A 14,262-nucleotide genomic window follows, 5' to 3' on the forward strand; every position below is an offset into this window, starting at 1 on the left:
CGTTTTCAACAAATAAAACAATCACTTTTGCAGGTGAAAACACTGAATCCTACTCATTACTCGACATACATAATTACTTCACTTTTGTTTTAAGCCGACTTTCGCCGTGGGCTTTGAACGGTGCTCACGCCCGGGAAGCAGTTCGATTCCAAATTTCACCCAGTGCCAAACACCCTAACCGGGCGCCTGGCCCAGATGATTTGAATCCCCTCAATGTCCGCAAATCTGATGCGCCTAATAACCATAATAACCAATCATATTACCGTCCGCTACCAAGTATCCAGAATTGACCAATTAGAGCAGAGTTAGGGTGAATTTAGCATCGGGCTTGTGGAGCAATGGATAACGCGTCTGACTACGGATCAGAAGATTCTAGGTTCTACTCCTGGCAAACTCGTGCATTTAGTCTATGTCTGAGTGAGATTTGGAAATGAGCGGTGTCTTTTCAATTTGTGCTGAGTGTCTTTGCCTACATGCGCCATTAATGTATACCCCATAAACCCATCAAAAAAAGAAACTTCCCTTTTTCAGGACCTTGTCTTTCAAAGATAATTCGTAAAAATACAAATAACTTCACAGATCTTCATTTTAATGGGATTAAACACTGTTTCCCATGCGTGTTCAATGTTCCAGAAACATTCAACATAACTTTTCCATGAAATATATGTTTGAATTTTCTAAGTCGTTTTCATTGGGAAGGCCGATAACGCGTTTTCAACAAATAAAACAATCACTTTTGCAGGTGAAAACACTGAATCCTACTCATTACTCGACATACATAATTACTTCACTTTTGTTTTAAGCCGACTTTCGCCGTGGGCTTTGAACGGTGCTCACGCCCGGGAAGCAGTTCGATTCCAAATTTCACCCAGTGCCAAACACCCTAACCGGGCGCCTGGCCCAGATGATTTGAATCCCCTCAATGTCCGCAAATCTGATGCGCCTAATAACCATAATAACCAATCATATTACCGTCCGCTACCAAGTATCCAGAATTGACCAATTAGAGCAGAGTTAGGGTGAATTTAGCATCGGGCTTGTGGAGCAATGGATAACGCGTCTGACTACGGATCAGAAGATTCTAGGTTCTACTCCTGGCAAACTCGTGCATTTAGTCTATGTCTGAGTGAGATTTGGAAATGAGCGGTGTCTTTTCAATTTGTGCTGAGTGTCTTTGCCTACATGCGCCATTAATGTATACCCCATAAACCCATCAAAAAAAGAAACTTCCCTTTTTCAGGACCTTGTCTTTCAAAGATAATTCGTAAAAATACAAATAACTTCACAGATCTTCATTTTAATGGGATTAAACACTGTTTCCCATGCGTGTTCAATGTTCCAGAAACATTCAACATAACTTTTCCATGAAATATATGTTTGAATTTTCTAAGTCGTTTTCATTGGGAAGGCCGATAACGCGTTTTCAACAAATAAAACAATCACTTTTGCAGGTGAAAACACTGAATCCTACTCATTACTCGACATACATAATTACTTCACTTTTGTTTTAAGCCGACTTTCGCCGTGGGCTTTGAACGGTGCTCACGCCCGGGAAGCAGTTCGATTCCAAATTTCACCCAGTGCCAAACACCCTAACCGGGCGCCTGGCCCAGATGATTTGAATCCCCTCAATGTCCGCAAATCTGATGCGCCTAATAACCATAATAACCAATCATATTACCGTCCGCTACCAAGTATCCAGAATTGACCAATTAGAGCAGAGTTAGGGTGAATTTAGCATCGGGCTTGTGGAGCAATGGATAACGCGTCTGACTACGGATCAGAAGATTCTAGGTTCTACTCCTGGCAAACTCGTGCATTTAGTCTATGTCTGAGTGAGATTTGGAAATGAGCAGTGTCTTTTCAATTTGTGCTGAGTGTCTTTGCCTACATGCGCCATTAATGTATACCCCATAAACCCATCAAAAAAAGAAACTTCCCTTTTTCAGGACCTTGTCTTTCAAAGATAATTCGTAAAAATACAAATAACTTCACAGATCTTCATTTTAATGGGATTAAACACTGTTTCCCATGCGTGTTCAATGTTCCAGAAACATTCAACATAACTTTTCCATGAAATATATGTTTGAATTTTCTAAGTCGTTTTCATTGGGAAGGCCGATAACGCGTTTTCAACAAATAAAACAATCACTTTTGCAGGTGAAAACACTGAATCCTACTCATTACTCGACATACATAATTACATCACTTTTGTTTTGAGCCGACTTTCGCCGTGGCCTTTGAACGGTGCACACGCCCGGGAAGCAGTTCGATTCCAAATTTCACCCAGTGCCAAACACCCTAACCGGGCGCCTGGCCCAGATGATTTGAATCCCCTCAATGTCCGCAAATCTGATGCGCCTAATAACCATAATAACCAATCATATTACCGTCCGCTACCAAGTATCCAGAATTGACCAATTAGAGCAGAGTTAGGGTGAATTTAGCATCGGGCTTGTGGAGCAATGGATAACGCGTCTGACTACGGATCAGAAGATTCTAGGTTCTACTCCTGGCAAACTCGTGCATTTAGTCTATGTCTGAGTGAGATTTGGAAATGAGCAGTGTCTTTTCAATTTGTGCTGAGTGTCTTTGCCTACATGCGCCATTAATGTATACCCCATAAACCCATCAAAAAAATAATCTTCCCTTTTTCAGGACCTTGTCTTTCAAAGATAATTCGTAAAAATACAAATAACTTCACAGATCTTCATTTTAATGGGATTAAACACTGTTTCCCATGCGTGTTCAATGTTCCAGAAACATTCAACATAACTTTTCCATGAAATATATGTTTGAATTTTCTAAGTCGTTTTCATTGGGAAGGCCGATAACGCGTTTTCAACAAATAAAACAATCACTTTTGCAGGTGAAAACACTGAATCCTACTCATTACTCGACATACATAATTACATCACTTTTGTTTTGAGCCGACTTTCGCCGTGGCCTTTGAACGGTGCACACGCCCGGGAAGCAGTTCGATTCCAAATTTCACCCAGTGCCAAACACCCTAACCGGGCGCCTGGCCCAGATGATTTGAATCCCCTCAATGTCCGCAAATCTGATGCGCCTAATAACCATAATAACCAATCATATTACCGTCCGCTACCAAGTATCCAGAATTGACCAATTAGAGCAGAGTTAGGGTGAATTTAGCATCGGGCTTGTGGAGCAATGGATAACGCGTCTGACTACGGATCAGAAGATTCTAGGTTCTACTCCTGGCAAACTCGTGCATTTAGTCTATGTCTGAGTGAGATTTGGAAATGAGCGGTGTCTTTTCAATTTGTGCTGAGTGTCTTTGCCTACATGCGCCATTAATGTATACCCCATAAACCCATCAAAAAAAGAAACTTCCCTTTTTCAGGACCTTGTCTTTCAAACATAATTCGTAAAAATACAAATAACTTCACAGATCTTCATTTTAATGGGATTAAACACTGTTTCCCATGCGTGTTCAATGTTCCAGAAACATTCAACATAACTTTTCCATGAAATATATGTTTGAATTTTCTAAGTCGTTTTCATTGGGAAGGCCGATAACGCGTTTTCAACAAATAAAACAATCACTTTTGCAGGTGAAAACACTGAATCCTACTCATTACTCGACATACATAATTACGTCACTTTTGTTTTGAGCCGACTTTCGCCGTGGCCTTTGAACGTGCACACGCCCGGGAAGCAGTTCGATTCCAAATTTCACCCAGTGCCAAACACCCTAACCGGGCGCCTGGCCCAGATGATTTGAATCCCCTCAATGTCCGCAAATCTGATGCGCCTAATAACCATAATAACCAATCATATTACCGTCCGCTACCAAGTATCCAGAATTGACCAATTAGAGCAGAGTTAGGGTGAATTTAGCATCGGGCTTGTGGAGCAATGGATAACGCGTCTGACTACGGATCAGAAGATTCTAGGTTCTACTCCTGGCAAACTCGTGCATTTAGTCTATGTCTGAGCGAGATTTGGAAATGAGCGGTGTCTTTTCAATTTGTGCTGAGTGTCTTTGCCTACATGCGCCATTAATGTATACCCCATAAACCCATCAAAAAAATAATCTTCCCTTTTTCAGGACCTTGTCTTTCAAAGATAATTCGTAAAAATACAAATAACTTCACAGATCTTCATTTTAATGGGATTAAACACTGTTTCCCATGCGTGTTCAATGTTCCAGAAACATTCAACATAACTTTTCCATGAAATATATGTTTGAATTTTCTAAGTCGTTTTCATTGGGAAGGCCGATAACGCGTTTTCAACAAATAAAACAATCACTTTTGCAGGTGAAAACACTGAATCCTACTCATTACTCGACATACATAATTACATCACTTTTGTTTTGAGCCGACTTTCGCCGTGGCCTTTGAACGGTGCACACGCCCGGGAAGCAGTTCGATTCCAAATTTCACCCAGTGCCAAACACCCTAACCGGGCGCCTGGCCCAGATGATTTGAATCCCCTCAATGTCCGCAAATCTGATGCGCCTAATAACCATAATAACCAATCATATTACCGTCCGCTACCAAGTATCCAGAATTGACCAATTAGAGCAGAGTTAGGGTGAATTTAGCATCGGGCTTGTGGAGCAATGGATAACGCGTCTGACTACGGATCAGAAGATTCTAGGTTCTACTCCTGGCAAACTCGTGCATTTAGTCTATGTCTGAGCGAGATTTGGAAATGAGCGGTGTCTTTTCAATTTGTGCTGAGTGTCTTTGCCTACATGCGCCATTAATGTATACCCCATAAACCCATCAAAAAAATAATCTTCCCTTTTTCAGGACCTTGTCTTTCAAAGATAATTCGTAAAAATACAAATAACTTCACAGATCTTCATTTTAATGGGATTAAACACTGTTTCCCATGCGTGTTCAATGTTCCAGAAACATTCAACATAACTTTTCCATGAAATATATGTTTGAATTTTCTAAGTCGTTTTCATTGGGAAGGCCGATAACGCGTTTTCAACAAATAAAACAATCACTTTTGCAGGTGAAAACACTGAATCCTACTCATTACTCGACATACATAATTACATCACTTTTGTTTTGAGCCGACTTTCGCCGTGGCCTTTGAACGGTGCACACGCCCGGGAAGCAGTTCGATTCCAAATTTCACCCAGTGCCAAACACCCTAACCGGGCGCCTGGCCCAGATGATTTGAATCCCCTCAATGTCCGCAAATCTGATGCGCCTAATAACCATAATAACCAATCATATTACCGTCCGCTACCAAGTATCCAGAATTGACCAATTAGAGCAGAGTTAGGGTGAATTTAGCATCGGGCTTGTGGAGCAATGGATAACGCGTCTGACTACGGATCAGAAGATTCTAGGTTCTACTCCTGGCAAACTCGTGCATTTAGTCTATGTCTGAGCGAGATTTGGAAATGAGCGGTGTCTTTTCAATTTGTGCTGAGTGTCTTTGCCTACATGCGCCATTAATGTATACCCCATAAACCCATCAAAAAAATAATCTTCCCTTTTTCAGGACCTTGTCTTTCAAAGATAATTCGTAAAAATACAAATAACTTCACAGATCTTCATTTTAATGGGATTAAACACTGTTTCCCATGCGTGTTCAATGTTCCAGAAACATTCAACATAACTTTTCCATGAAATATATGTTGGAATTTTCTAAGTCGTTTTCATTGGGAAGGCCGATAACGCGTTTTCAACAAATAAAACAATCACTTTTGCAGGTGAAAACACTGAATCCTACTCATTACTCGACATACATAATTACTTCACTTTTGTTTTAAGCCGACTTTCGCCGTGGGCTTTGAACGGTGCTCACGCCCGGGAAGCAGTTCGATTCAAAATTTCACCCAGTGCCAAACACCCTAACCGGGCGCCTGGCCCAGATGATTTGAATCCCCTCAATGTCCGCAAATCTGATGCGCCTAATAACCATAATAACCAATCATATTACCGTCCGCTACCAAGTATCCAGAATTGACCAATTAGAGCAGAGTTAGGGTGAATTTAGCATCGGGCTTGTGGAGCAATGGATAACGCGTCTGACTACGGATCAGAAGATTCTAGGTTCTACTCCTGGCAAACTCGTGCATTTAGTCTATGTCTGAGTGAGATTTGGAAATGAGCAGTGTCTTTTCAATTTGTGCTGAGTGTCTTTGCCTACATGCGCCATTAATGTATACCCCATAAACCCATCAAAAAAAGAAACTTCCCTTTTTCAGGACCTTGTCTTTCAAAGATAATTCGTAAAAATACAAATAACTTCACAGATCTTCATTTTAATGGGATTAAACACTGTTTCCCATGCGTGTTCAATGTTCCAGAAACATTCAACATAACTTTTCCATGAAATATATGTTTGAATTTTCTAAGTCGTTTTCATTGGGAAGGCCGATAACGCGTTTTCAACAAATAAAACAATCACTTTTGCAGGTGAAAACACTGAATCCTACTCATTACTCGACATACATAATTACATCACTTTTGTTTTGAGCCGACTTTCGCCGTGGCCTTTGAACGGTGCACACGCCCGGGAAGCAGTTCGATTCCAAATTTCACCCAGTGCCAAACACCCTAACCGGGCGCCTGGCCCAGATGATTTGAATCCCCTCAATGTCCGCAAATCTGATGCGCCTAATAACCATAATAACCAATCATATTACCGTCCGCTACCAAGTATCCAGAATTGACCAATTAGAGCAGAGTTAGGGTGAATTTAGCATCGGGCTTGTGGAGCAATGGATAACGCGTCTGACTACGGATCAGAAGATTCTAGGTTCTACTCCTGGCAAACTCGTGCATTTAGTCTATGTCTGAGCGAGATTTGGAAATGAGCGGTGTCTTTTCAATTTGTGCTGAGTGTCTTTGCCTACATGCGCCATTAATGTATACCCCATAAACCCATCAAAAAAATAATCTTCCCTTTTTCAGGACCTTGTCTTTCAAAGATAATTCGTAAAAATACAAATAACTTCACAGATCTTCATTTTAATGGGATTAAACACTGTTTCCCATGCGTGTTCAATGTTCCAGAAACATTCAACATAACTTTTCCATGAAATATATGTTTGAATTTTCTAAGTCGTTTTCATTGGGAAGGCCGATAACGCGTTTTCAACAAATAAAACAATCACTTTTGCAGGTGAAAACACTGAATCCTACTCATTACTCGACATACATAATTACATCACTTTTGTTTTGAGCCGACTTTCGCCGTGGCCTTTGAACGGTGCACACGCCCGGGAAGCAGTTCGATTCCAAATTTCACCCAGTGCCAAACACCCTAACCGGGCGCCTGGCCCAGATGATTTGAATCCCCTCAATGTCCGCAAATCTGATGCGCCTAATAACCATAATAACCAATCATATTACCGTCCGCTACCAAGTATCCAGAATTGACCAATTAGAGCAGAGTTAGGGTGAATTTAGCATCGGGCTTGTGGAGCAATGGATAACGCGTCTGACTACGGATCAGAAGATTCTAGGTTCTACTCCTGGCAAACTCGTGCATTTAGTCTATGTCTGAGCGAGATTTGGAAATGAGCGGTGTCTTTTCAATTTGTGCTGAGTGTCTTTGCCTACATGCGCCATTAATGTATACCCCATAAACCCATCAAAAAAATAATCTTCCCTTTTTCAGGACCTTGTCTTTCAAAGATAATTCGTAAAAATACAAATAACTTCACAGATCTTCATTTTAATGGGATTAAACACTGTTTCCCATGCGTGTTCAATGTTCCAGAAACATTCAACATAACTTTTCCATGAAATATATGTTGGAATTTTCTAAGTCGTTTTCATTGGGAAGGCCGATAACGCGTTTTCAACAAATAAAACAATCACTTTTGCAGGTGAAAACACTGAATCCTACTCATTACTCGACATACATAATTACTTCACTTTTGTTTTAAGCCGACTTTCGCCGTGGGCTTTGAACGGTGCTCACGCCCGGGAAGCAGTTCGATTCAAAATTTCACCCAGTGCCAAACACCCTAACCGGGCGCCTGGCCCAGATGATTTGAATCCCCTCAATGTCCGCAAATCTGATGCGCCTAATAACCATAATAACCAATCATATTACCGTCCGCTACCAAGTATCCAGAATTGACCAATTAGAGCAGAGTTAGGGTGAATTTAGCATCGGGCTTGTGGAGCAATGGATAACGCGTCTGACTACGGATCAGAAGATTCTAGGTTCTACTCCTGGCAAACTCGTGCATTTAGTCTATGTCTGAGTGAGATTTGGAAATGAGCAGTGTCTTTTCAATTTGTGCTGAGTGTCTTTGCCTACATGCGCCATTAATGTATACCCCATAAACCCATCAAAAAAAGAAACTTCCCTTTTTCAGGACCTTGTCTTTCAAAGATAATTCGTAAAAATACAAATAACTTCACAGATCTTCATTTTAATGGGATTAAACACTGTTTCCCATGCGTGTTCAATGTTCCAGAAACATTCAACATAACTTTTCCATGAAATATATGTTTGAATTTTCTAAGTCGTTTTCATTGGGAAGGCCGATAACGCGTTTTCAACAAATAAAACAATCACTTTTGCAGGTGAAAACACTGAATCCTACTCATTACTCGACATACATAATTACATCACTTTTGTTTTGAGCCGACTTTCGCCGTGGCCTTTGAACGGTGCACACGCCCGGGAAGCAGTTCGATTCCAAATTTCACCCAGTGCCAAACACCCTAACCGGGCGCCTGGCCCAGATGATTTGAATCCCCTCAATGTCCGCAAATCTGATGCGCCTAATAACCATAATAACCAATCATATTACCGTCCGCTACCAAGTATCCAGAATTGACCAATTAGAGCAGAGTTAGGGTGAATTTAGCATCGGGCTTGTGGAGCAATGGATAACGCGTCTGACTACGGATCAGAAGATTCTAGGTTCTACTCCTGGCAAACTCGTGCATTTAGTCTATGTCTGAGCGAGATTTGGAAATGAGCGGTGTCTTTTCAATTTGTGCTGAGTGTCTTTGCCTACATGCGCCATTAATGTATACCCCATAAACCCATCAAAAAAATAATCTTCCCTTTTTCAGGACCTTGTCTTTCAAAGATAATTCGTAAAAATACAAATAACTTCACAGATCTTCATTTTAATGGGATTAAACACTGTTTCCCATGCGTGTTCAATGTTCCAGAAACATTCAACATAACTTTTCCATGAAATATATGTTGGAATTTTCTAAGTCGTTTTCATTGGGAAGGCCGATAACGCGTTTTCAACAAATAAAACAATCACTTTTGCAGGTGAAAACACTGAATCCTACTCATTACTCGACATACATAATTACTTCACTTTTGTTTTAAGCCGACTTTCGCCGTGGGCTTTGAACGGTGCTCACGCCCGGGAAGCAGTTCGATTCAAAATTTCACCCAGTGCCAAACACCCTAACCGGGCGCCTGGCCCAGATGATTTGAATCCCCTCAATGTCCGCAAATCTGATGCGCCTAATAACCATAATAACCAATCATATTACCGTCCGCTACCAAGTATCCAGAATTGACCAATTAGAGCAGAGTTAGGGTGAATTTAGCATCGGGCTTGTGGAGCAATGGATAACGCGTCTGACTACGGATCAGAAGATTCTAGGTTCTACTCCTGGCAAACTCGTGCATTTAGTCTATGTCTGAGTGAGATTTGGAAATGAGCAGTGTCTTTTCAATTTGTGCTGAGTGTCTTTGCCTACATGCGCCATTAATGTATACCCCATAAACCCATCAAAAAAAGAAACTTCCCTTTTTCAGGACCTTGTCTTTCAAACATAATTCGTAAAAATACAAATAACTTCACAGATCTTCATTTTAATGGGATTAAACACTGTTTCCCATGCGTGTTCAATGTTCCAGAAACATTCAACATAACTTTTCCATGAAATATATGTTTGAATTTTCTAAGTCGTTTTCATTGGGAAGGCCGATAACGCGTTTTCAACAAATAAAACAATCACTTTTGCAGGTGAAAACACTGAATCCTACTCATTACTCGACATACATAATTACATCACTTTTGTTTTGAGCCGACTTTCGCCGTGGCCTTTGAACGGTGCACACGCCCGGGAAGCAGTTCGATTCCAAATTTCACCCAGTGCCAAACACCCTAACCGGGCGCCTGGCCCAGATGATTTGAATCCCCTCAATGTCCGCAAATCTGATGCGCCTAATAACCATAATAACCAATCATATTACCGTCCGCTACCAAGTATCCAGAATTGACCAATTAGAGCAGAGTTAGGGTGAATTTAGCATCGGGCTTGTGGAGCAATGGATAACGCGTCTGACTACGGATCAGAAGATTCTAGGTTCTACTCCTGGCAAACTCGTGCATTTAGTCTATGTCTGAGCGAGATTTGGAAATGAGCGGTGTCTTTTCAATTTGTGCTGAGTGTCTTTGCCTACATGCGCCATTAATGTATACCCCATAAACCCATCAAAAAAATAATCTTCCCTTTTTCAGGACCTTGTCTTTCAAAGATAATTCGTAAAAATACAAATAACTTCACAGATCTTCATTTTAATGGGATTAAACACTGTTTCCCATGCGTGTTCAATGTTCCAGAAACATTCAACATAACTTTTCCATGAAATATATGTTGGAATTTTCTAAGTCGTTTTCATTGGGAAGGCCGATAACGCGTTTTCAACAAATAAAACAATCACTTTTGCAGGTGAAAACACTGAATCCTACTCATTACTCGACATACATAATTACTTCACTTTTGTTTTAAGCCGACTTTCGCCGTGGGCTTTGAACGGTGCTCACGCCCGGCAAGCAGTTCGATTCCAAATTTCACCCAGTGCCAAACACCCTAACCGGGCGCCTGGCCCAGATGATTTGAATCCCCTCAATGTCCGCAAATCTGATGCGCCTAATAACCATAATAACCAATCATATTACCGTCCGCTACCAAGTATCCAGAATTGACCAATTAGAGCAGAGTTAGGGTGAATTTAGCATCGGGCTTGTGGAGCAATGGATAACGCGTCTGACTACGGATCAGAAGATTCTAGGTTCTACTCCTGGCAAACTCGTGCATTTAGTCTATGTCTGATTGAGATTTGGAAATGAGCTGTGTCTTTTCAATGTGTGCTGAGTGTCTTTGCCTACATGCGCCATTAATGTATACCCCATAAACCCATCAAAAAAAGAAACTTCCCTTTTTCAGGACCTTGTCTTTCAAAGATAATTCGTAAAAATACAAATAACTTCACAGATCTTCATTTTAATGGGATTAAACACTGTTTCCCATGCGTGTTCAATGTTCCAGAAACATTCAACATAACTTTTCCTTGAAATATATGTTTGAATTTTCTAAGTCGTTTTCATTGGGAAGGCCGATAACGCGTTTTCAACAAATAAAACAATCACTTTTGCAGGTGAAAACACTGAATCCTACTCATTACTCGACATACATAATTACTTCACTTTTGTTTTAAGCCGACTTTCGCCGTGGGCTTTGAACGGTGCTCACGCCCGGGAAGCAGTTAGATTCAAAATTTCACCCAGTGCCAAACACCCTAACCGGGCGCCTGGCCCAGATGATTTGAATCCCCTCAATGTCCGCAAATCTGATGCGCCTAATAACCATAATAACCAATCATATTACCGTCCGCTACCAAGTATCCAGAATTGACCAATTAGAGCAGAGTTAGGGTGAATTTAGCATCGGGCTTGTGGAGCAATGGATAACGCGTCTGACTACGGATCAGAAGATTCTAGGTTCTACTCCTGGCAAACTCGTGCATTTAGTCTATGTCTGAGTGAGATTTGGAAATGAGCAGTGTCTTTTCAATTTGTGCTGAGTGTCTTTGCCTACATGCGCCATTAATGTATACCCCATAAACCCATCAAAAAAAGAAACTTCCCTTTTTCAGGACCTTGTCTTTCAAACATAATTCGTAAAAATACAAATAACTTCACAGATCTTCATTTTAATGGGATTAAACACTGTTTCCCATGCGTGTTCAATGTTCCAGAAACATTCAACATAACTTTTCCTTGAAATATATGTTTGAATTTTCTAAGTCGTTTTCATTGGGAAGGCCGATAACGCGTTTTCAACAAATAAAACAATCACTTTTGCAGGTGAAAACCCTGAATCCTACTCATTACTCGACATACATAATTACTTCACTTTTGTTTTAAGCCGACTTTCGCCGTGGGCTTTGAACGGTGCTCACGCCCGGGAAGCAGTTCGATTCCAAATTTCACCCAGTGCCAAACACCCTAACCGGGCGCCTGGCCCAGATGATTTGAATCCCCTCAATGTCCGCAAATCTGATGCGCCTAATAACCATAATAACCAATCATATTACCGTCCGCTACCAAGTATCCAGAATTGACCAATTAGAGCAGAGTTAGGGTGAATTTAGCATCGGGCTTGTGGAGCAATGGATAACGCGTCTGACTACGGATCAGAAGATTCTAGGTTCTACTCCTGGCAAACTTGTGCATTTAGTCTATGTCTGATTGAGATTTGGAAATGAGCTGTGTCTTTTCAATGTGTGCTGAGTGTCTTTGCCTACATGCGCCATTAATGTATACCCCATAAACCCATCAAAAAAATAAACTTCCCTTTTTCAGGACCTTGTCTTTCAAAGATAATTCGTAAAAATACAAATAACTTCACAGATCTTCATTTTAATGGGATTAAACACTGTTTCCCATGCGTGTTCAATGTTCCAGAAACATTCAACATAACTTTTCCTTGAAATATATGTTTGAATTTTCTAAGTCGTTTTCATTGGGAAGGCCGATAACGCGTTTTCAACAAATAAAACAATCACTTTTGCAGGTGAAAACACTGAATCCTACTCATTACTCGACATACATAATTACTTCACTTTTGTTTTAAGCCGACTTTCGCCGTGGGCTTTGAACGGTGCTCACGCCCGGGAAGCAGTTAGATTCAAAATTTCACCCAGTGCCAAACACCCTAACCGGGCGCCTGGCCCAGATGATTTGAATCCCCTCAATGTCCACAAATCTGATGCGCCTAATAACCATAATAACCAATCATATTACCGTCCGCTACCAAGTATCCAGAATTGACCAATTAGAGCAGAGTTAGGGTGAATTTAGCATCGGGCTTGTGGAGCAATGGATAACGTGTCTGACTACGGATCAGAAGATTCTAGGTTCTACTCCTGGCAAACTCGTGCATTTAGTCTATGTCTGAGTGAGATTTGGAAATGAGCAGTGTCTTTTCAATTTGTGCTGAGTGTCTTTGCCTACATGCGCCATTAATGTATACCCCATAAACCCATCAAAAAAAGAAACTTCCCTTTTTCAGGACCTTGTCTTTCAAACATAATTCGTAAAAATACAAATAACTTCACAGATCTTCATTTTAATGGGATTAAACACTGTTTCCCATGCGTGTTCAATGTTCCAGAAACATTCAACATAACTTTTCCATGAAATATATGTTTGAATTTTCTAAGTCGTTTTCATTGGGAAGGCCGATAACGCGTTTTCAACAAATAAAACAATCACTTTTGCAGGTGAAAACACTGAATCCTACTCATTACTCGACATACATAATTACGTCACTTTTGTTTTGAGCCGACTTTCGCCGTGGCCTTTGAACGGTGCACACGCCCGGGAAGCAGTTCGATTCCAAATTTCACCCAGTGCCAAACACCCTAACCGGGCGCCTGGCCCAGATGATTTGAATCCCCTCAATGTCCGCAAATCTGATGCGCCTAATAACCATAATAACCAATAATATTACCGTCCGCTACCAAGTATCCAGAATTGACCAATTAGAGCAGAGTTAGGGTGAATTTAGCATCGGGCTTGTGGAGCAATGGATAACGCGTCTGACTACGGATCAGAAGATTCTAGGTTCTACTCCTGGCAAACTCGTGCATTTAGTCTATGTCTGAGCGAGATTTGGAAATGAGCGGTGTCTTTTCAATTTGTGCTGAGTGTCTTTGCCTACATGCGCCATTAATGTATACCCCATAAACCCATCAAAAAAATAATCTTCCCTTTTTCAGGACCTTGTCTTTCAAAGATAATTCGTAAAAATACAAATAACTTCACAGATCTTCATTTTAATGGGATTAAACACTGTTTCCCATGCGTGTTCAATGTTCCAGAAACATTCAACATAACTTTTCCTTGAAATATATGTTTGAATTTTCTAAGTCGTTTTCATTGGGAAGGCCGATAACGCGTTTTCAACAAATAAAACAATCACTTTTGCAGGTGAAAACACTGAATCCTACTCATTACTCGACATACATAATAACGTCACT

Source organism: Oncorhynchus clarkii, chromosome 26, assembly GCF_045791955.1.
Source record: "Oncorhynchus clarkii lewisi isolate Uvic-CL-2024 chromosome 26, UVic_Ocla_1.0, whole genome shotgun sequence".
Taxonomy (NCBI): domain Eukaryota; kingdom Metazoa; phylum Chordata; class Actinopteri; order Salmoniformes; family Salmonidae; genus Oncorhynchus; species Oncorhynchus clarkii.